The sequence below is a fragment of the Hylobates moloch genome, unplaced genomic scaffold (assembly GCF_009828535.3).
Source record: "Hylobates moloch isolate HMO894 unplaced genomic scaffold, HMol_V3 SCAFFOLD_38, whole genome shotgun sequence".
Classification (NCBI taxonomy): Eukaryota; Metazoa; Chordata; class Mammalia; order Primates; family Hylobatidae; genus Hylobates; species Hylobates moloch.
This window is the reverse complement of record NW_026652313.1, coordinates 180,171-204,541: the sequence shown is the minus strand read 5'-3', so window position 1 is coordinate 204,541 and position 24,371 is coordinate 180,171. Positions and strand designations below refer to the sequence as shown.

Below are 24,371 nucleotides of genomic sequence, written 5' to 3'. Positions count from 1 at the left end.
ATCCTCAGCTTTGTCATTTGTAAAGTGACAGCATCAGACCTATGTAACAAAGTTGTGGTAACGAGGTAATGAGCTTGAAAATCTTTTGAAAAGAATAACATGCAATACAAAATGATTTTAAGTATTATCAAGCATCTTTTTATAGGTCATGGAGTTCAGTATTATTCCTGTTGAGGCTTTACGAAAATGGAACCATTTTTCAGAGGCTGTTTTCTTTCTGTAGATGAGAGACTTGAGACAGAGCTAAAGTGAACGGTTTTCGCTTGCGTATTAGTTTTTTAACCTTGATGTGGTCAGTCATGAAAGAGACCTTAAGTTTTCAGAGGGGTCTTAAAGATGTTCAGTGGGCACTCACTCAAACCTGGTAGAGGTGACGGGGTGTCAGAAAGATTCTTAGAAATATGGTGTGTTTGTTTTTTCAAAGTTATTTGCAAGTTTTTATTATCAAGAATAAAATCGCATTTAGCCAAAAAAGGAAACTGGTTAAGCAAAATGATATAGTCACACAATGGATGACATTCTATAGCAGCCAAATCATAATTTTATACACAGACACGCAAAAGAAAAATGTTCTCAATAGAAAAAGTAAAAGCAACTCTAATAGCCTGACTTCACCACTGTGCAATCTATGCATGTAACAAAATTACACTTATACCCCATAAATTTATATAAATTTTAAAAAGTGAAAGCAAGTTATAAATTTATGTGAAAAACATTTAAAAATAGGAGCGATTATGCATGTGCAGAATAGGCCAGCAACACTCTACACCAACATATTATAACAGTGGTTGCCAAGAGGTAGGTGAAAATTTTATTTTAATTTTTTGTGTTTTATTCTTGTTGGTATTTTTGGATTTTGCTCTAATGAATTTGTGTTACTTTTGTGATTTGGATTATTTTAAGCCTAAACATTCTAGATTATTTAACTATTTAAAATAACTTAAATAGCATTTAGCGTATTCTACACCATAAGGGAATAGAGTAAGGATAATGTTTATGGAGAAATCTGATTTGAATAAATTTCTTCATAGAATCTTTCTTCTTCATCAAAATAACTGTTAGCTCCTATCATTAAAAGTAATATATTTGTTATGACGTTTAATGTATTTAAAACCTAAATTCATTATAAACCTCAGAGGCCAAGTTAATTGGCAATGTCAATAATGATAGGAGATATGTATGTGCAAAATGTTTACTAGTTTGACAGGGTCGCTACTTCAGCTGAGCTTCAGAGCCCAGTGTAGTCTTCCTGGGGGATCAGAGTACAGTTTAGGAGCTGCATGCAGCTCAAGCTTTATTTGAAATATGTTTAGAAAAGACTGACACAGTCATTTGGATTTTGAGGGAATGTGGATAAGAGGCCTGGATTAGATGTTTTAAAAACTAAAACATGTAGTTATAATTTTAAGTCCTGAAATGTGAATTTGTCATATTATGTATTATTATTTGATTTAGTAGGTGGTACTAAGAGATGGACGGAGGCATGTGGTCTTTTAATGCATGGAGTATACAGCTCCAAAAAGAGCATTGGTTTTTGTTGTTGCTTTAGGTTGTGTTTCTCGTGGTTTGCCTGTAAGGTCAGCCTAAGGAAGCTACTTTGCCGTTGTGTTTCCTTGGAAAAGGAAGCTGTAAAAGATTGTCCTTGCCTTCATGAAATACTTTGGCTGCCAGCATGAACTCCTGGTGGGTGAATCTGATTTGGGAACTGGTAATGTACTTTATTTCTCCAGCCACTGTTTTTCTTGGTGTGGGTGAAAAGGAACAAATGTTTTGTACTGATTGTACAAGCCCCTTGCTTAGTGTGAATTGTTAGGCCTGGACTATGAGATCATATACTTGGCTGTAAAAGTAAGTCTTTCCTTTTGATGTAAGAGTGCTGAAATATTTGGTGAGTTCCTACTTACCAAGCATTCTTTATCTCAGATTTGTGAAAAATGATTATTATGTAAAAAAAGGAAAAACAGGATGGACTTTTCCAGCTAACTGGGCATGTAACAGTGATTTCCCTCAACCCCACCCCATCTGTAAATGGAACATCCATGACTCACTTCTCATGGCCACACAGACACTTTTGTAACCAGTGCTTGAATGGGAGGGTGGGATGGGGATGGAAGGAGATGGGCTGGCACCCCACTTGTGTTCAGCCAGAATCTGTCCAGCTGCCTTTATAATGGACTTCTGAAAAGGACAATGTGCCTTCTCATGCGTCATGCTACATATTTTTTTTTCCTTATTGCACTTTCTGTTTGTGCCAGAATAATACAATATATTAAGTGCAATAAAATGTAGCCATTAATACTATAATATTGTGGATAAATGTTGTATAGTAGAGTACTCTTTCTGTTATATAAGATTTTAGTATTAGCATGAGTTTGGATCCCTGATTATCATATTTCTCTCTCCTGAACTGTGTGCCTTCATTTCTAGGAGTTATTTTTCTAGTTATTTGTCCCTGTAAACTTGTTTAATTTGTAGATTATACTTTAGAATTTGTTTCCATCATAGTGCTACAAGAGATTTATATATTGGTTTATGAAGATGATTTTATTACCACACCTAAGAATTTTTAATCATAAATAAGAGATTTCTGTATTTGATATATATCTTTAAATAAATGATTGGTGTTTGGTTATGTACTGATGTCTAATTGAAAATGACAACCAATTCATGCAGGGTATCTAAGTGAGAATGAGCACTGAAGCAGTAGAAATTCATCCCTCAAAAGCTGAGGGGGACTAATTAGGAACCTACGTATCTGGTGGGGACCTCAGCCTGATTCCCAGTAAGGATAGTTGCATGTTGTCATGGCAACTCTTTCTTCACAAGTCGAAGACAAGTTAGACATTAACCTGCACATTCCTCAAGAGATGAAACAGGTGTTGATTTAGGATGTGTTAGGAAGCAGCAGCAAATTCAGCAGTCCAGTTGATTCTGGCTTTAACACCTTATAAATACTTCAGACTGCCAGTTCTCTCTCTGATATGCCTGGAAAATTGGACATTTTCTTTTTTTGTCTTATAGTCAAAACCTTTGGGGTTATGGCGGGAAAAGTATTTTATCGTTCATTTCTTCATTATAGCTATCCTCATTTACTCAAGTTCTTTTATAAAATATGATTAAAAATAGTAACAAAAATGCCTTTTAAATTCAATGCCACAAAGTCTTTTAAATTTAAAGCAAACATTTGAAATAACTGTAAATGAAACAAGAAAACATACATGTGATAGCTACAGCATGGCTGTGAGAGTTCCTCTAAATCCTAGCCTTGCCATTGTGTCTCTGCTTTTAATGCAGTGCTTGGCAGGAAGTTGGCGTTTAATAAATACTTGTTGAATGAATGAATGAATTCAAGAGTTTTGAACACTGATAATCCTTAAAGAGTCTCTAGTATTCCCAGAATCTGATCTCTTGAAATATTTCTTGATGTTTCTAGCATGCGTTATGACATTTTAGAAAATGAATCTTGTTACAGACGACTCAAAAGAAATTTCCTCCTTTTTGTCAATATTAGTGAATTATTTTTCTGGTATCAAAATGATAGGGTAAAAGTGCTCTAACAGTTGATTGACCTGTACCCCCACCTCCCTAAAAAAACCTTTAAGAAGACACTTGCTTAAGTAATATATCAGAGATCCAGTTATGAAATCCCACAGCTGTCAGAAATGACCTACTGAAAAACGATTTAAATATTTATGAAGCTATGAAATTGTTAGCTGTGGGTTGATGATGTAGAACTCTTCTCTATATACTTTTTAGATTCATTTGAATTCTTGTGTGGCTTGGTAAAACTGAAATACATTATGGAATGAAATGAGCAAATTGGTTCTCTCAAATTTAAGATAATAGTACACTTAATTGTGAAAACAATATTGATATTCTGAACCCTGCGAAGACTGTATTTGCATGTTAAATGAAGTAAGCACTTTAGAAAAAAGATGGAATCATCTCTGCTTTCCATGTATGATTTTTGCATTTGAGAAACTAATTTAGAAATGGATTTGTGAATCTGACATGCTCTTTAAAAAGAATGTGCCAGACTAACATATCATTAATGGTGGCCTACGCTGTGTGAGGAGGTGAGCCATGAGTAAACATTTTCTCCAAGCGTATCAGGCAATGACTGTTTGCTTTAGAATGGTACATTGAGTAAGTTAGTTGCTAGGGCAGAAGGAGGCGGTCGGAACTACTGGCCCTGCCCTGCCCAGAGGGCAGAGATGGACCCCTGGTAGCCACTTGGTGCTGAGTGTGCAGGCTCCATGGAAGACCCTGTGGATGCTGGTAACTGGCCCTGCAGTGGGGTTGCCATATATTGCTTTGTGCCATGTGTACCTGAGAAATTGCTTATACATGGAATTATGATTTTAAGATTTTCTCAAACATATCTGGTTAAAAGTTCCTATAAAATATGTTGAAATATAAGCCTCTTGCTTCACACCCCAATCCCCCTTCCCAAAGGGTACCATTGCTGTACCAGTTTCTTTCGTATCCTTTTAGAAATACTCTATGCAAATACAAGAAAAAAAATTCTTTCTCTCAGACGAAATGGTAGTTGTTGCCTACACTGTTCATCATTTTGCTGAAAGTTGCTTTGTATTCCTTTGAATAAATTCATGTATAACACTTAACCCAGTAGTTCTCAAGTCTGGTCAGACACTAAAGTCACCTAGAGAGCTTTAAATGCCCAGACTACTTCTCAGAGATCTTGATTTTATAGATCTGGGCTGGGGCTTTGTGTTTGTCTTTATAAAACTCTCCCTGGGTAATTTACATGTGCAGCCAAGCACACTACAATAATCTTCCCTTATCTGAGGTTTCGCTTTCTGCTGTCAACCCCAGTCTGACAATATTAAGTCAAAAATTCAAGAAATGGAGCAACTCTGGGTGCACTGCCTGTGAGTTAGCTCTGCTCTGCAAGGAGCAGTACCATTTAAAAAAGAAGAAAGAAGATTCCAGAAATAAACAATTCCTAAGTTTTGAATTGCACACCATTCTGAGTAGCACAATGGAATCTCCACTGTCACTTCATCTTATCATATAGGCATTTGTCATCTCACATCATCACAAGGAGAAGGAGGGTGACTATAGTACGATGAGATATTTCCTGAGAAAGAGATCACGTTCACATAACTATGATTATAGTATATTGTAATTGTTCTATTTTATTATTAGTTATTGTTGTTAATCTCTTACTGTGCCTAATTTATAAATTAAACTTCATCATAGGTATGTATGGGAAAAAACATAGTATATACAGGGTTTGGCATTAAGCACTGTTTCAGGCATCCACTGGAAGTCTTGAAAGGTATCCCCTGTGGATAAGAGGGTACTACTGTAATTTTAACCAGTCCTCTACTGATACTTACTTTCAGGCTTTATTGTTAGAAATGATGAACTTCCTGGTTGAAAGATTCTTATGGATAAGCTCAAGTATATTTCCAGGATAAGAACCCAGGATGGAATCTCTGCCAAATTGCACTCCAGAGAGGTTGCACCTGTTTATACGCCTACTAACAGCATATGATAGCGGCTGTTTAGTGAAGATGATTTAAAGTACCCTGAAGAAATAGCAGTGGTAGGGTGGTGGGGAAACTTGGACCCTAGCTCATTCTTGGTAGTTGCTGATCACTTGTCTAGTTCAACATGTGTGCACAGCTCAATTTGGCTGTGCTTTCCAGACTTAAAAATGCTTATACTTTTTTGACTCAGTAACTTAAGAGAAAAAACGTTTGTGCATGAAAATGTTTGAAAAACAAATGTTTGTGCACAAAGATGTTCTTTATATATTATTGTTATAATGTTAAATAAAAGGATCTTAACAATTGTCCAACAGCAGGAAAGTAAATTGTTATGTCAGCTTTGTAGGATAGTAATATAATAGTTAAATGATTATGAAGACAGTGTTAATATAAAATGTTTATGTTAAATGAAAACAACCAGCACCAGTTGGTATCTACAAGATGAATATATTAGTAAAATATGCAAATGTATGACCAAGAACTAGAAAGAAAAACAGAAAAATAATAAAGAACAGTTGACATTATGGGGTGATGAGATTGTGGGTAAATATCTTTTGTTGGTGGTGGTTTTTTTTTTTTTGTTTGAGATAGAGTCTCACTCTGTCACCCAGGCTGGAATGCAGTGGTACAATCACAGTTCACTGCAGCCTCGACCTCCCAGGCTTAAGTGACCCTCCCACCTCAGCCTCCTAAGTAGCTAGGACCACAGACAGACATGCACCACCATACCCACCTTTTTTTTTTTTTTTGTAGAGATGGGAGCGGGGGGATGGTCTCACTGTGTTGCCCAGCGTAGTCTTGAACTCCAGGGCTCAAGTGATTTCCCCAACCTGAGCCTCCCAAAGTGCTGGGATTATAAGCACAAGCCACCTTGCCTGACCATAAATATCCTATAAAATGTGGGGGCAAAAAAATAAAAATTAGAGGCCAGGCACAGTGGCTCATGTTTGTAATCCCAGTATTTTGGGAGACTGAGGTGGAAGGATCTCTTGAGTCCAGGAGTTCGAGACCAGCCTGGCAACAAAAGGGAGACCCCATCTCTACAAAATAAAAAATAAATTAGCTAGGCACATGCCTGTGGTTATAGCTGCTTGTGGGTCTCAGGTGGTGGAATCGCTTGAACCCAAGAGGTTGAGGCTTTAGTAAGCCGTGATCGCACCACTGTACTCTAGCCTGGGTGACAGAGGGAGACCCTGTCTCAGAAAAAAAAAAAGGAAAAATATAAAATTCTATTATAATACAAATAGCCATTTATTTATGATTATAAAGATGTTGTAAACCTTGTTAATTAGTGAAGACATAATTGTAGAATATGTATGTAAATGACTTCCCTGAAATCTTTTAGAATGCTTTTAGAATAGCTATTTCACAAGAGTTTTAAGCGAGCCCATTCTAACATTTAAAAAATAATAGTATTCTTGGCCGGGCGTGGTGGCTCACGCCTGTAATCCCAGCACTTTGGGAGGCCGAGGTGGGCGGATCACGAGGTCAGGAGGTGGAGACCACGGTGAAACCCCGTCTCTACTAAAAATACAAAAAAAAATTAGCCGGGCGTGGTGGCGGGCGCCTGTAGTCCCAGCTACTCGGGAGGCTGAGGCAGGAGAATGGCGTGAACCCGGGAGGCGGAGCTTGCAGTGAGCTGAGATTGCGCCACTGCGCTCCAGCCTGGGCGACAGAGCGAGACTCCATCTCAAAAAAAAAAAAAAAAAATAGTATTCTTTACCATTTGCTAGCCCCTATACCAAGAGCTTTTTACTTAAATAATTTCACTCATGTCTCATAGTTATCCTTTGATGATAGATATTTTTATTAGCCAATTTATAGATTATAAATTTACCATAATTTATAGATGAACACTTGAGGCTTGCCTGAAATTGAGTGGTTAACTAGTGACCCTGGGAATTCAAACTGAAGTCAGTCAGCTCTTTATTAATACATGATCTGTATTCTGTCTCTGCAGATTAATATTTGAAGTACTTACGACTGAGATTCAGTGGTAGATTTTGTGAGGTTTATAAGAAAGTATGAAGTGTAGCTGAGTGCGGTGGCTCACGCCTATAATCCCAGCACTCTGGGAGGCTGAGGCAGGCAGATCATTTGAGGTCAGGAGTTCAAGAACAGCCTGACCAACATGGTGAAACCCTGTCTCTACTGAAAACACAAAAAAATTAGCCGGGTGTGGTGGTGTGCACCTGTAGTCCCAGCTACTCAGGAGGCTGAGGCAGGAGAATTGCTTGAACCCCAGAGGCGGAGGTTGCAGTGAGCCGAGATCGCGCCACTGCACTCCAGTCTCAGCAACAGAGTGAGATTCCATCTCAAAAAAAAAAAGAAAAAAGAAAGTATGAAGTCTAAGTACTATTTCTAGGGATATTACTGTTAATTGTGCAATTATATATTATGTGTGAAAAACTAATTAATAATACAAAACAGTAGTTCAGGGCCAAGTCTCTAAAGTCGTATTAAGATGAAGGGAAGGAGTGAGGGAGGGCTCTTTAACCTGGGCTAGTTAGGGAGGCTTTATGGAGGAGATAAGAGCTAATAGGTAGAATTCATAGAGGTGAAAAACTTTTTATCTTAGAGGTGTTCCTGAGTTAAAAATGAGTGGACCGGTCTCTATGAAATCAGAGTATTCTTGTGAGGCAAGATACATTTGGACCAAATTGTGCAAGTTGTTGCAAGCATTATTTTAATTTTTAAATTTAGGTAACCCCAAAGTGTAGATGGGGAGGGACCCCAGTCTATACTTTGAGTCTTATTAGAGTAGGGCCTTTGTTACAGATTTACATTTTTTCTTTGTTTTTGTTTTGAGACAGAGTCTCACTCTGTCACCCAGGCTGGGGTGCAGTGGCGCGATCTTGGCTCACGGCAACCCCCGCCTCCCAGGTTCAAGTGACTCTCCTGCCTCAGCCTCCTGAGTAGCTGGGACTACAGACGCCCACCACCATGCCCGGCTAATTTTTGTATTTTTTTGATAGAGACAGGGTTTCGGCATGTTGGCCAGGCTGGTCTCGAACTCCTGGCTTCAAGTGATCCGCCCGTCTCGGCCTCCGCAAGGTGCTGGGATTACAGGCGGGAGCCACTGTGCCCAGCCTGGATTTACATTTTTGAATTCAAACCTGACTCTCCCACTTACAATGTGGGGCACATTATTCTCTCTAAATGAGTTTTTTTTTTTTTTATCTGTAAAACAGGTGTAAAGTTGACTTTCTTGCAAGTTCATCTGAAGACTAGAGATAATACATATCAATCCTACTACACAGTGCTTGGCAACTATTAGACATTCAATATGTAGTGACTCTTATAACTCTCAGAGACTTAAATATTATGTCTTTCCCTCCAGCTCTTTCTAAATGCATCTCTGCTGATCTCAGGGTTGTAGGGAAATGACAAGTAGCTTGTCTTTACCAAAAGGTGGAGTTCCTGCTCTGAAGGCAGTGTGGAGCCACTGAGGTTTTAAGTAGTGGATTGGTGGAGCAGCTTGCTAAACACAGGGACACTAACAAATTTTGGTGCTAGGATGCAAGTTAGTGCAGTTTTAGTGTATGTGATATATGATATCAGCAAGTAGAACATATGTGTATTCCCCAGTCTTCCCTCTCTTTCCCCATCCCAGACCTCTCATCTTCAAAGGGAAAAAACAAAACTCATATAAGCTGACCGCTTCATGCTCCCAGCCTTTAAGCTTCCCCTCCATCCTATGACAAAATCTATACTTGGTAAACCTACCAGATATATAACTATCTCTTTTTGTATCTTTTAATATCAGGAGCTTCTTGTTTTATTTTTTTCCTCAAATTAGTTTCCTGACAGTTCTCTTGCCTCTTTTGATTCATTTCACAAACATTTATGAGGAGTCAGTTATGGCAGCTAATCCTAACATTCCGGACTTATTGCGAGGAAAGGAGTTTGTGTTTGAAGGCTCTTACTAATTCAGTTCTCACGATTGTTATATTTTTTACAAACAGAAAAGGGAGAGGGTTGGAAAAAGGGAGGGAAAGGGAGAGGCATTTGTATCAGAAACTGGGTGGGGGGAAGCTCCCAACTGTCCGATAATCTTATCTACAGAGTGCTAAGTACTGCCTGTAATTGTATGTAGGGGGTGGGTGCTAGTTTAGATAATGTGCCAGGGGAAGTGCGCAACCTCTGCTTGCTCCAACTAAAGCTGTTAAAAAGCAGTCTAGTTACAGTAGGTGCAAATCCACACTTTAATTTGTTCATCATTTTGTCTTCATTCTTCAAATCCAGTTTGTATTGGACTTTGATCTTATAGCTGATTACTGTGCCATGCTGCTCTTTAGTTTACTCCAGCAGAGCATTGAGTTTTACAGCTTGGACTGTTAAAGTCAATATTGTGTTTAACACAGCAGTAGCAGAATGAGTTGTCTTGAGCTTGCCGTGACCTGCTAGCATGCTAAGCTAGCATGCTTAATGCTATTTAAGAGGAGAGTTCCTTTCAGAATTATGTCAAGATTAGCAATTGATGGTGAGAATTGTGGTGGTCCAATCACCAGACCACTGTAGGTAACTTCCCTGGGGTGAAAGCATTGCCATAATGTATTAGACCTGTGCTCTGCTCTCCATTTATTTTAGAAACCATTCTGTGCAAGGCACAAGGCCTCCAACTCATCATTTTCCCTGCAGAGATTTACCTCAGAGATGTTTTTAGTTGGGGAGGGGCAAGTTACCTTCAAAGAGAAGATAACTGGGTCTCTCTTCTTCTTTAATTCAAATTCCAAAGTATTGTAAATCTCATTTATTACCTGTCTGTTCCAAAGACTCCACTTTTCTTTTCATCTTAGAAATATTTGGCATGTGGATCTAGACCAACTCTGCCTGAAGCACTGAGGCAAGCAGGCTTGATCTTTTTTTCTTTTCTTGGCCTTCTCAGGAGTCCGTTCACCATCAGATTAGTAAAATAGAGATTCCTGTGTGGCCTTGTCAGGGCAGGGGACGAGGACATTTGAACTGCATTGCTCTAGGCTCTGGGTGGCCTAAAATCCTCACAGCTGGAATTCTCCATCTGGTCCCATCCAGTTCCAGAGCCTGGACCAGTTCAGCTTCCTAGGCTGAGGTTTGCATCAAGACTTGCAAGTAATGAAGGGTTTATTATGCCTCCCATTGCTTTCTCTTTCTTGGGGACCTAACCGGTATGGATGGAGGAATGTACATGAGTCACATTTCAGAGGAAAGCTGGACAGGATGTGAAAGTGGTGGGGAGATACTTGTAAACAAAAAGAATAAACAAAATCATAATATATAAAGTAACTTCCAAGTTTTGAGCCCGAATAATATGGGTAGCATAATTAGTGGAAATAGGGAAGTTACAAGGAGAAATTGGTTTTGTACATGTTGAATTTAAGGTGTAGTTGAACACTCCAAGTTGTGATATTCATGAAGCTGTAGTTGTCAGAAGATATTAAGCCAATATTTGCCAAAGAGCCCAGAAAATTCATCTCTTGCTCTTTAAGACTTTTCTTTTTCTATTCCCCCCTCCAAAATTACTTTTGTAGAAATTCTGTTCCTTCTTCCAAACTCAGTTTAGATGCCACCTCTGATTATCTTTGCTGATTGCCACAAATGGGCATGCTGCTCCCTTTAAACCAGTGGTCCCCAACCTTTTTGGCATAAGGCAACAGTTTCATGGCAGACAATTTTCCCACAGACAGTGGAGTGGGGGATGGTTTTGGGATGATTCAAGCACATTACATTTATTGTGTACTTTATTTCTATTATTATAACATTGTAATAAATAATGAAATAACTATACAACTCACCAAATGTATAATCAGTGGGAGCCCTGAGCCTGTTTTCCTGCAACTAGAAGGCCCCATCTGGGGTTGATGGGAGATAGTGACAGATCATCAGACACTAGATTCTCATAAGGAGTGTGCAGCCTTGCTCCCTTGCATGCACAGTTCATAATAGGGTTCGCACTCCTATGAGAATCCAATGCCACCACTGATCTGACGAGGTGGCGCTCAGGCAGTAATGCTCGCTTGCCCACCACTCACCTCCTGCTTTGTGGCCCGGTTCCTAACAGGCCACGGTCTGGTACCAGTCCGTGACCCAGGGGTTGGGGATCCCTGCTCTAATTCTTCTTATATGGCAGTTACCACATTCTACTAGCTGTTTTTTATTTATCCAAATACTTTACCAGATTATACCTTTTCAGCAACATTGTATGTATGTCCCTGTAGTGTATAGCATAATACTAAGTACAGTACATTAGTAGGAGCTTGTTTAAATACGTTTATTTGAACCTGCATTGTTTTCAGCTACTATCAGTACTTAAAAATATGTGAATTTATTAGCCAGTATATAAAGTTCCTCTTTTTTTTTTTTTTTTTTTTTTTTTGAGCCAGAGTCTTGCTCTGTTGCCAGGCTGGAATGCAGTGGCACGATCTCGACTCATGGCAACCTCACCTCCCGGATTCAAGAGATTCTCCTGCCTCAGCCTCCTGAGTAGATGGGACTACAAGCACGTGCCACCATGCCCAGCTAATTTTTGTATTTTTTAGTAGAGACAGGGTTTCATCATGTTGACCAGGATGGTCTCGATCTCTTGACCTCGTGATCCGCCCACCTCAGCCTCCCAAAGTGCTGGGATTACAGGCGTGAGCCACTGCGCCTGGCCCCTCTCTTTTTTTAAACATAAATTTGTCTCCAAATTTGAAGTTTTAAGAACATCTCCATTATTTCAGAATTTAATAAATATGTTTATCCTACCCATGATTCGTTCTTTCTTTAATTTTAAATTTAATAAGAGATGAGGTCTTGCTATATTGACCAGGCTGGTCTTGAACTCCTGTGCTCAAGCAATCCTCCCATCTTGGCCTCTCAAAGTGGTAGAATTACAGGCGTGAGGTCCCACGCCCAGCCCTACCCATGCTGCTTAACTGTATTTACTCCATTTTTTTCTTTCCAGTTACAGGGTTCTTTCTTTTTTCTTTTTCTTCTTTTTTCTTTTGTGTGTGTGTTTTAATGCAGCAGATTTTTTTTTTTTTTTTAACTTCAGAGATTCTCCTCTATAGATTGTTTAATTTTCTATACCAGTTCCAGTTTAGGGTTCTGAAATTCATTGCCAAGAAATGTATGGGGTATTTTATTTAAAATACACTGTTTTACATATGAAGGCAAAGTAATTTTCATTTTGTTTCTGAGGTCATATCTGATTTACTCAGCATTTTGCTGGCTCCTCCCCTCTTCCCAGCTGACGTCTCTCTTTAGTAAATTCTTTCTGTGGAACAAAACTTAGAGTTTAGGGTCTGTCATAAGAATAGTTTGAAGGTCTTTTTTGCCTAAACCAATCTGACCTTTGCCTGGACTGAAACTCATTTGCCATTTATCTGTTCCTAGAACCTTGAAAGATCTTACTGTTTATTTCCTTTACTTGGGACTTACCTGGCGAAAAACTATTGGTGCCATCATCTACAGGGATGGCCCCTATCTATGACCAGTCTCTCGTCCGGATTAATTATGAAAATGTTAAGTTCAGTCTTCACACTTACTGCTGAAAAGACCACTCTGTTTATATTTCTCCTTCCAGAGAAATGCTTATCTGTCCTTTTGTTTTCTGGACCTGATCCAGTTCTGTGTCCAAGATAAATATTCTACTGGCTTCATGCTGTTTTATCTTCATAAAAACAAGTCACCAAATACCTGTGTACTAATGCAGTTCATATAGTAAAAACGTTAATTGCACAGGAGATTCAGATGAATAAAAGAATATTTATTTTGGTGTCTCATGGCCGGAGTTAAAAAAAGAAAACTAGATTTACTAGTGCACAGGTCATATGCTATTACAGCTTCAAGGAGCTGCCAGAAGCTCATTCCTTCCGTTTGCATTTTTGTGAATGTCAGTTCTGAAATAAATGAACAAACCCAGGACTTGAAAATAATTATTTCAACTATAAATTGTGCCTGTCCTCATATGGTAATGAGAGTTGACAGTGGTTTTTATTTTCAAAAAAAAACAGCTCGGTTTGGGAAAAGGTGCCTGCAGTCAGCCTTTGCAAACTTCTTTATTCTGTGAGATTTTTGTTCCCTGTTTTCTAAAGACAATAGTGACAAATTAACCAGAGTCAAAGGCATTGCAATTTTTATGTAGGGTTTCTTTGTCCTTATGAATTTTTTGTGATTCTCTCTTCATGATGCTATATTTTTAATTTGCCACTTTAATTTACTAAGATGAAGTAATTTCTTAGCGGGGGTGGGGATAGGAAACAGTAGTGAGAGAGATTATCTTCAGAGTCTGTATTGCTTTGGGGGGTCTCAGCTTTTTTTTTTTTTTTTTAATCTCTAAGTCTGTGATTTTTGAATTTTACACTTGGGACAGAAGGATCCATGACTTCAGGTAACTGATCCATCTCCCAGAGTCTAGGAGGGGAGGAACTTGGATTTAGCTGTTGTTGAGAAAGTTCAGAGTATTTTCAGCCTGCATGAGTGCAGTTAACCAGAGATCTTTTTAATGGAATCATTTCTTTTCCTTGGCAAAGACGAAGATTTGTTTAGCCAATGAAATGTAGTGGGGACTTCAAAGCAGAAATGAGCTATGCATTTTGGAGGTTTAGGATGCCGAAGTTGGGAATTACGTGTTGTACAAACCACTTTTTCCCATAGTTTTCTTTTCTAAAAATTGTGGTGGGAGAGAGGTGCTTACTGGTTAAACGTGCTGCTCTGTGCCAAAGACCAGTATTTCAAAGTATAAATGATAAAAGGAACTTAACTGTAAACTTGATATTTACATGAGTTTTATTTCCCAAAGCAGTTATATTTATTTTATAGAATAGGAAAAGGCTCACTCACCAAGGCTACAGAGCTAGTTACCCATATGGATAGGCCAAGATGTGGGACGCAGACCTTTTGATTCCTGCATCACACCTCAGCCAATTTTTAGTCCTATGAGTATGGCAAGTTCCCTTGTTGTGTAGTTAAAAAAATGTTATGAATTTATAGCTAAAATACATCTTCATGATTCTTAATTATCACACAACTCTATTCTCTGGCATGTTGTTGGACCTTTTTGTTATTTTCATTAGACCTTTGCTTCTTTCTGGCATTGAGGGACTGAGACGTAGACTATGCAACTCTGAAAATCAAGTCCAGCCTCTTTCGTGTGGCGGCCCTGCCTCATTTCTCTTTGCTCTTCCCCTCATACTCTTAAGTCCAGTCAAAGCTAATTTGTCTCAGTTCCTCAAACAATCTTGAGTTTTCTCTTTATGAAGATTTCTTTGTTTAGAACTTGGCTCCTCCTTTCCTCCTTTAACCTGACTCACACTCCTAACTAGTGTGGTGATTAAGAGCGGGAGTGAGCTTGGAATTGGACTTCAGGTTTCGAATCCTGACACTATCACTTAATAGCCGTATGGTCTTGAACAAGTTGCTTAACCATGCCGTGCTATGCTGCCGTTTTCTCTTTGGTATGTTGGGAATAATAGTAACCACCTCATGGTGGTGGTATGAGATTGAAGTACGTGGTTCTTGCAGTTACAACTGTGCTGGGCGCGTAGTAAGTACTCTGATTCCTAGAAGCCTTTGCCGATAATCTGCTCTTTCACAGACTCATTGCGCTGAGCACTCTGTCCCCCTGGAGTGTAATTGCCTGTGCATAACTTACTGCTCCCCTCTGAGGACAGGGATGACCATGCCGAATCTGTATTCACTTTGCAATATAAGCACTTGGCATGTATAGGCACAAGACAAATGTCTGAATAAATCAATAAGCAAAGGCCCGCTTAGCTCATGCTATCATCTTAAGTGTTTAACCTCCGCTTTTCTTTCTTTTTGTGGTGATCTTTTTGCCTTTTATTTGGGGTTTTTGATGGGTAATTTTAGGAGAAGGGAGCTAATAGGGAAGTTTAACCTAGGTTGCTTTATGGCAGCTTCTGGAGTTGTAACACATGATTGCTTCATGTTGTTTATCCCCTTTGGGAGAAGAAGCCGTACATATGGACAGGCCTCTTGAAAAGTTGCTGTATTCTTTAAGAAAAAGTTAAAGTAGGTTCCACATAGAAAAGGCTAGACTCACAAGGAACTTGCAGGTTAACATTGACCACAAGTCTGGATTTAATCTAATAACTGCTGTAGCCTCCTGCTCCCCAGCTCTTTAAAGGCACACTCACAGGATTTCCTGGCACTTTGTTTTGTTGGTCATCAGTTGTGCTGTGGCCATAATGTAGCAGTGGAAGCCACTTGACTCCTTACCTTCCATGCTTCATCCTTAGGGAAGAGTAAAAACTAAAAACAATGTAAAAGGAAAAGCTTATGAGAGAGCAGGATAGTTTCTGACTAAAAGTAATGAGAGTCCATTTTTTCCAACTCCAGGGGTTGTGACCTGGTTAGGTCGTGGCAGTGGTGGATGTGTTCTAGGTGAAATAATGCCTTACCTAAAGGAAAAGGGGAGAAGGGGTTTGCTGTGCTGCTGTGATTATTTTGTTTAAAGTCATTAAAGGTTTGGAGGGTAGTACAAGAGTGATACTAGCGAATAATTGCTGTAGAATCCATCAGATTTTCAAGGGGCAGTAGTGAAACCCAAAGATCACCTGATCCCAAGCTACGTTCACAGCTGAGCTCTTCTACCCTTCACCCTCCAACCTCAGAGCCTCTAAAAGCAGTGTGTGTGTGTGTGTGTGTGTGTGTGAAATCACAGGCTTTTACCACTCAGAACGCATTTTTTCATACCTAAGATACTATGTTATGAAGGACAGTTCATTTATTTATTAGAATAATGGCTATAAGTTAACCTGGTTTTTATAGGATGGCCAGGTACTCTAACTGCCCTTTATAATGGTGTTTCTGATATGTGCTCTGAGCTCTAAAAGTAAACTTACAAATGAATTTATAGGATGCTCAATAGTAAATGTTCATTCAAAAGCATCTGTTGACATTTTGCATATTCTAGGTACAAAGCATTGTTAGAGTACAAGAATGAATAAGATAACACCCTGCCCTTGAAGAGTTCGGTTCATGGAGGTTTGCTCCCTATTCTTCTGTTATAACATGTGTAACAGGAGCTAACAGTACAGATTAAGTATTCCTAATCCAAAAATCTGAAATGCTCCAAAATCGGAGTAGTTTCTGAGTAAACGCAATGAGAATCCATTTTTTCCAACTCCAAGGGTTGTGGTGGCCTGATTAAGTCCTGGCAGTGGTGGATGTGTTCTAGGTGAAATAATGCCTTACCCAAGGGAAAAGGGGAGAGGGGTTTGCTGTACTGCTGTGATTCTTTTGTTTAAAGCCATTAAAGGTTTGGAGTAGTACAAGAGTGATACTAGGGAGTAACTTTTGAGCATTGACATGACACGTCAAGCGGGAAATTCCACACCTGACCTTATGGGTCACGGTCCCAACACAATCAAAACTTTGCTTCATATGCAAAATTATTAAAAATGTTATATAAAATTACTTTCTGGCTATGTATATATAAGGTGTATATGAAAGAAACATAAGTGATTTTATGTTGAGACCTGGGTCCTATCCCCAAGATATCTCATAATGTATATACAAATATTCCAAAATCTGAAAAAACGCCAAATCGGAAACACTTCTGATCCATCGAGGGATTTGGAATTTTTTCAGATTTTGGAATATTTGTAAATACATTAATGAATCCTATACTAAACTATAGGATCCTGTTAATAATATCCTATTAATAAATCCTGGCCATTCTATAAAAACCAGGTTAACTTATAGCCATTACTCTTATAAATATTTTGGTTCAGATAAAGGATACTCAACCTGTATACCAAAAAATAGGCATAAGGAGACCTTACAGAAGTGCTCAGTAGGCTGGGCATGGTGGCTCACACCTGTGATCCCAGCATTTTGGGAGGTGAGGCAGGAGGATCACTTGAGGCCAGGAGTTTGGGACCAGCCACATAATGAGATTCTATCTCCAAAAAATTTTAAAAATCAGTTGAGCATAGTGATGTATGCCTGTAATTCTAGCCACTAAGGAGGCTGAGGTGGGAGGATCACTTGATCCCAGGAGTTCCAAGCTGCAGTGATCTGTGATCGCACCACTGCACTCCAGCCTGGGTGATATAGACCCTGTCTCTAAAATACAATGTAAAATAATAAAAGTGATCAATAAAGGTTTGTTAGATGACTTAGGTGTCTAAGCTTAGTAGTATATACCTTTAATTTTCACTTGTTTTTTTTTCACTTAGCACTTTCTTGGATTTGTATCTTTTTATTTGGAGAGTTAGATGCTAAATACACATTTTAAAGTTGTTTTTATATTTGTGCTCAGAATTTTTAAATTCTTGTCTTTCCATTTTGTTTGCAGGTGATTTTCCCAAAATAAGTACCAGGCTGTCATGATTAGAATTAAACAGTTTTCTGAAAACCTACCCTAATTTAATGGAATGGAGAGAGAGGGGTGAGGGTACGAGGTAGGTGGAGGAGGGGGGTAGCAATAAAGGAGAAGGTGGAATTTTCTGATAGGAATTTGTGATTTCTCCCTCAACATTTTCAGGCAATTTTGCTTCCAGTCCCCTCTATAACTTCATTTTTATTTTTAGTGCCTACAGACACTCTAGTCTTTAGATGTTCGTTCTGCACTGAGAATCCTTTTTTTTTTTTTTTCTTTTTGAGACAGAGTCTTGCTCTGTCACCCAGGCTGGAGTGCAATGGCGTGATCTCGGCTCACTGCAACCTCCACCTCCCAGGTTCAAGTGATTCTCCTGCCTCAGCCTCCTGAGTAGCTAGGATTACAGGCACCTGCCACCATGCCCCGGGCTAAGTTTTGTATTTTTAGTAGGGGTTTCTCCATGTTGGCCAGGCTGGTCTCGAACTCCTGACCTCAAGTGATCCACTTGCCTCGGCCTCCCAAAGTGCTGGGATTACAGGCGTGAGCCACTGCACCCAGCCTGCACTGAGAATCCTAAGAGAGTTTTCATGTTGGTATGTTTGTAATACCAGAAATTTTACCAGTTACAGCCAGCCACTGTTGATGTGCAAGAAATTCTATTTTGGAATGCCAAAACAGAGGATAATGCCTCCCTGCCCAGACGGTCTGATAAGAATGTCAGTAATGCCCTCTGTGTTTCATTTCCTGTGTGTTCTCTCCATTCGGCATTCTGCAATCTGAGGGTTATATACATCAGTAATTTCGAGTGCAAGCATGACATATATAGAAGGCTTGAAAATAGGTAAAACATGGTGGTAGGGGCAGCTGGTATCAGGAACACTGTCCTTAGGGGATAACAGACAATGAGATCCAGAGAATGGTGATCTGGAGAAATTAGCCAGGCATAGTGGTGCATACCTGTGGTCCCAGCTACTTGGGAAGCTGAGGCAGGAGGATTGCTCGAGCCTAGGAGGTTGAAGCTACAGTGAGCCATGACTGCACCACTGCACTCTAGCCTGGGAGACAGAGCAAGACGCTGTCTCAACAGACACACACACACACACACACACACACACACACACACATACATATCAGGTGCTAAGTACAGTCCTCATTATTTGCAGATTCCTTATTAGTAAATTCACCTACTTACCAAAATTTGTAACCCTCAAATCAATACTATCGGCACTTTCATGGTCACTCACGGACATATGCAGAGTGGCAAAATATGAGTCACTTTACACGCATGTACCCAGCTGAAGTAAAACAGGGTAACCCTCTGCTGTCCTGTGTCAGCTCTTCTGTAAACAAGTGTCCTTTTCACAGTGAATTTAATGCTTTTTTTTTTTTTTTTTTTTTTTTGCTGCTTCTTGGTAATGTCACTGTTTAGCCCCCACGTATAGTGCTGGAGTGCTGTCTAGTGGTCCTACTGTAAGAAGCTGTGACGTGCATTATAAAGACAGTGTATTTAGGTAAGCTTTGTTCAGGCATGAGTTAATAGTGCTGTTAGCTGTGAGTTCAGCATTAATGAAGCAACAATATGCATTAAATAGGGTATCTTTAAACAGAAACACATATACACTATAAACCAAGGTATGTATTAATCTGTTGATGAAAATGTTGTAATCAGAGGCTTTCAGGAACCTAACCCTTTATTTCCCCCTAGAAGCAGTGGTTTGGTAGTCACTAATTCAGTGTTCATGGTGACTTCATAGAACATAACTGCTTCACAGAATGAGCATGGGCTGCACAGTAGAAGCCCCCTGCAGCACGCCGCAGTCTTAGAATGGAGAAGGTAAATGGGTGGCTTCATCCTAGAATGAGCTTTGGAGGCCAGTCCGATTGAAGGATAGAATGAGGTAGGGAATTAAAGTGATGACTTGTTGGCCTTGAAAGATAAAAGGTGAAGTCAGGATGGGTTTGATAAAGGAAGTTATCAAGGGACTGGAAGATTGTATGAAGTCAGAGGGCAGTCCTGCAGGGAATAATTACAGCTGCAAGGATCAGAGGGTATAGTCAAAGTCTTGCTGGAAAATAGGGGAAGGTAGAAATGAGGGCAATTAACGAAGGCAGAGAACAACACGTTTGTGTTTGGATAGACCATTCATGGGAACTTTGAGCTCTAGGGGGTGATATAGGGATACTCTGGGTCAGAGGACCCAGAGTGCTGATAAAGACAATTGGAGTGTGCCTACAAGGTGCAGCTGTCTGTGCAAATTTCCAGAAATTCCAAGAACCCTGAGACATGATCTAGGAATCCTAAATGTCCAGATGTGAAAGCAGGTATAAAGAGGCCTATGCAAAGTATCACATGAGTGGCAGGTTCTTGACTACATAGAATACAGTGTACTTTTTCAGTTACAGGACCCACAGCATTTTACCATGGAAAGATGTAGAGGAAGAATCAAGATTTGTTTACTGATTAGGTTTTTGGAGAGGAGGGGAGGACAGGAGTGAATAGTCAAGAGTTGTTCCAGTTTGACTAATTGCTATAAGATGCTTTTTGTTCTACAGAGTTTGATGGATGTTTTACTTCCAGAGTTGTCTTTGTTATCTCATAATTCTTCAGTTTTCAGTTCCCTTATCATGTGATTTTCATTATTATGACATTTAAGACTGGCGAATGAGCATACTTATGGTTTGGTAAATAGAGGTAATGATTCCTCTCAGTTCTATTTGCATGGGGGTTGTGGAGCTAGGTCAGCTTCCTCCTGACTGTCTTTGAAGTTTCACTGACAATTCTGGACACTCAGATTCCAGCTTTCCAAGCTTTCCTATTGGCCACTGGTTTAGGTTTCATACCCCTTCTATTGGTTGCTGTGATGGGGTTTGTAAATGGAACAGAGGCAAATCATACTTGTACCCTACTATTGTCATTAATGTGAAGAGTCGTCTAGAACTATGCTGCCCAGCTCAGTAAACACCAGCCACATGTCTAGTCGGCCCTTGAAATGTGGCTAGCCTGAATTGAGACATTCTCTAAGTATAAAATTCACATTGGATTTTGAAGACCTAGAATGAAATAAAGAATGTGAAATATTCTGTGAGAAAGTTAATAATTTTTAATATTGATAACATGTTGAATTAAGATTTTGTATATGTTGGATTAAACAAAATACTAAAATTCATTTCACTTGTTTTTTGTTTGTGGGTCCTGCTCTGTGACCCAGGCTGGAGTGCAGTGGTGTAATCATGGCTCACTGCAGCCTTGACCTCCCGGGCTCAAGCAATCCTCCTGCCTCAGCCTCCCAAGCAGCTGGGACTACAAGTGTGCCATCATGCCAGGCTAATTTAAACACAGGGTCTCCCTATGTTGCCCAGGCTGGTCTTGAACTCCTGAACTCAAGTGATCCTCCCAAGTGAGCCTCGGCCTCCCAAAGTACTGGGATCACAGGTGTGAGCCACCGCATCCAGCCCTCACATGTGTTTTTCTTTTATGTCTTTTAAGTTCTAGGGTACATATGCAGGATGTGCAGGTTTGTTCATAGGTGAACGTGTGCCATGATGGTTTGCTGCACCTATCAACCTGTCACCTAGGTATTAAAAAAATATGGAACACTTCATGAATTTGCGTGTCGTCCTTGTGCAGAGGCCCTGCTAATCTTCTCTGTTTCGTTCCAATTTTAGTACATGTGCTGCCAAAGCGAGCACTTCACGTGTTTCTTATTGCAGTTTTAAATATGGGTACTAGAACATTTAAAATTATATTTGTGGCTTATATTATCTTTCTGTTGAACAGCACTGTCTCTTTGAGTTATTTTTTGGATTTCCATTGAATAATTTGAAAATGATTGTATTAAATGATATACTTCTAAAGAAAATTCTTGGGTCCAGTTACATTAATCCTCTCGAAGTTGTTAGTATACCTGAATGTATCCCTTATAAATAAAAGGATTACTGTCATAAGTACTAAACACCCCTCTGCTATGAGAAGCTTATTCATTTTCCTTGGAAATTCTTGTATCATAAATGAAGTCAACATTTATGACAGTTCTACTGGATGGAATATAACTGAATCCCTTTAAGAATTGGTATCAGGGTTAGCATTAGCTTGGATTTTGGACTAATCAAATGCAGTAATATTTTTAAATGTGCAGTTCTTTCTCACAGGAGCATTTGAATCTATGTCACATCGAGCCATGGTATAATGAGGTTTTGTTGTCCCTGAGAGAATGACTATTTTCAGAACTTAGGTGAACAGCTATTTGCAAGGCAGACTTAGTAAATATGACAGAAAAGAGGTTCACTTAAAAGGAGCTAGTTTAAGAACCACTTACTAACTAACTGCCTGCTCTCTGCTCAGTGTTAGTATTAACTGCACAAGCAAAACACAAAAGAAATTAAAGGTGTGGTGCATGTCCTCGAAGTTCATCCTCTGGCTCAGGAATTCCTAACTGGCATCTATATTCTGATGTATCTGATGAGATGTAAAGAGAGATCAGTACCTTTATAATAGCAGCTAAAGCACTAAACTTTGAAAATTATTTATTAAAAATCGCAGATCCAAAGTTACTTGAGGAAACACCACTTCCACACATGTTCTGTTATGGGAATTGTGCATGGCTTGCAGGTATTCTTCCCTAAACCAGGGGTCTGCAACTCCTAAGCCACAGACCAGCCACACAGAGCAGCCGGCAAGCGAACGAAGCTTCATCTGTATTTACAGCTGATCCCCATTGCTGATGTTACCACCTGAACTCCGCCTCCTGTCAGATCAGCAACGGCATTAGATTCTCACAGGAGCACGAACCCTATCGTCAACTGCGCATGCGAGTGATCTAGGTTGCGCGCACCTAATGAGAATCGAACACCTGATGACCTGAGGTGCAACAGTTTCATCCCGATACCATCCCCCACCCCCAGTCCATGGAAAAATTGTCTTCCACGAAGCTAGTCGCTGGTCCCGGAAAAGGTTGGGGACCGCTGCCCTAAGCCGTGGTTGGTGGCAATGTGTAGAACAGTGACTGTTGTTCCAAGGTATAGTCAAGGGGAAAGTTAAACCATGGTTGTAGTTGGGGAGGTTCTGAGCTACAAGAAAGGTAGAGAATCCTTCAGAGGCATTGTTTATAGAGTCCATTCTGTCTTCCTATTACAAATATTGAAACGTTTTCAGAAAGGGACCATCTGGGAAGTTTTTATAGAGCAAATGGCCCTTGGTTTGGGTCCTAAAAGAACTTAGAGGATTCAGCTTGTAAAGTTAAATGAGGGGTACTTTAGAAGGGGAAATTGATGTGACTGAGGATATGTGGGGTGTTGAAAGGGGATTTATGAGTGGAAGATAGAATACCTTATATTAATTTGAAAGATAATTGTTTCACAGATATAATTTTCTAACTGTTGTGCTAATTTGTTCTAGAGCTTATTGTTCCCAAGGAACTTTGTGATGAGTCTATCTCAGAGTGTTTAATTGCCTGGAGCTTCCAGAGAATTGGCTATGTTTTGGGGGGAGGGAAGATGGGGTGGGAAGGTTATTGACCTTCTTGGGTAAAATCATTATTTGCCAGGTATCATTGTGGCCAAAGTTATTTATCTTGGCTTCATGTTGTAGAAATACAACGCAATCATCTATGAGCTTAGCAACTCAAATAGGACAGTGAGTACTTTTGGGCTTGTGTATATAAAAATTAACACATTGCATTTGTCTAGAATTTTATAGTTTTTCAAAGGGACTTTCAAATGCTCACATTTAACATCTCCAACAATTGTTGTCTATTTATAGTTAAGGAAACTGAGGCCCAGAGAGTCTAGTGTCTTTCCCCAAAGTCACATAGGTAGTGGATGACTAGGCCAGAACTAGACTTAGCTCTTGCCTTCTCGTCCAAGGTTCTGTTCCCTGGTATGGCACCCTCTCTCAGCAGGGACCCTGCTGACAGTGACTATGCGCTGGTGGCTGGCGTCTCCTGAGTTCCTCGTACTCAGCCTGATCATGAGGAACTGACTCAGAGAAATGAGAGTCTGCTGATTCAGAGCTGAATATCCTTTCCCAGTCTTTCATTTCCCAGCTTTCTCTTCTCCTAAATTGATTTCTGTCAACTCCCAAGCAGCTTTCTTAGTCATTGGGGCTATTAGAACTCTTAGAGCACTTTAAGAGTCTTTCTGACTTAATTTACCAGCGATGAATGTATTGCATGAGAAATCTTTAATTTTAGCTATATTTTGGGTAGGTATCACTATTTTTGCCTGTCAAACCAAAACTGAAGGAGAACTGTCACTAACTTAACCTCTACATAGATTTCCTTTAATAATTCTCATTAACTTTGTTATTCCGTTATATACATTGACTTCCATTGAATGGATTTGTAGCAGGCTAAGAATGAGTAGGATACCAGTATGAAGGCTTTTATGGTAGTCTTGGCAAAACACTGGGCTTTGCTGGCCATGGTGGCTCACACCTATAATCTTAGTGCTTTGGGAGGCTGAGACGGGCAGATTGTTTGAGCCCAGGAGTTTGAGACTAGCCTGGGCAACATGGTGAGACCCCGTCTCTACAAAAAACATGAACATTA

At 39.6% G+C, this 24,371-nt stretch overlaps 1 protein-coding gene and 1 non-coding gene across 3 annotated transcripts in view; one reads left to right on the top strand and one right to left on the bottom strand.

Annotated features, from left to right (window-relative positions):
- The window catches only part of LOC116463482 (folliculin-interacting protein 2-like), a 136,636-nt gene that overhangs the window by 4,433 nt on the left and 107,832 nt on the right, over positions 1-24,371 (top strand). The gene's annotated exons all lie outside the window — the stretch shown is intronic.
- Positions 21,410-21,516, bottom strand: LOC116463492 (U6 spliceosomal RNA). The gene has a single exon (XR_004246698.1). It is a non-coding gene; the product is annotated as a U6 spliceosomal RNA (small nuclear RNA).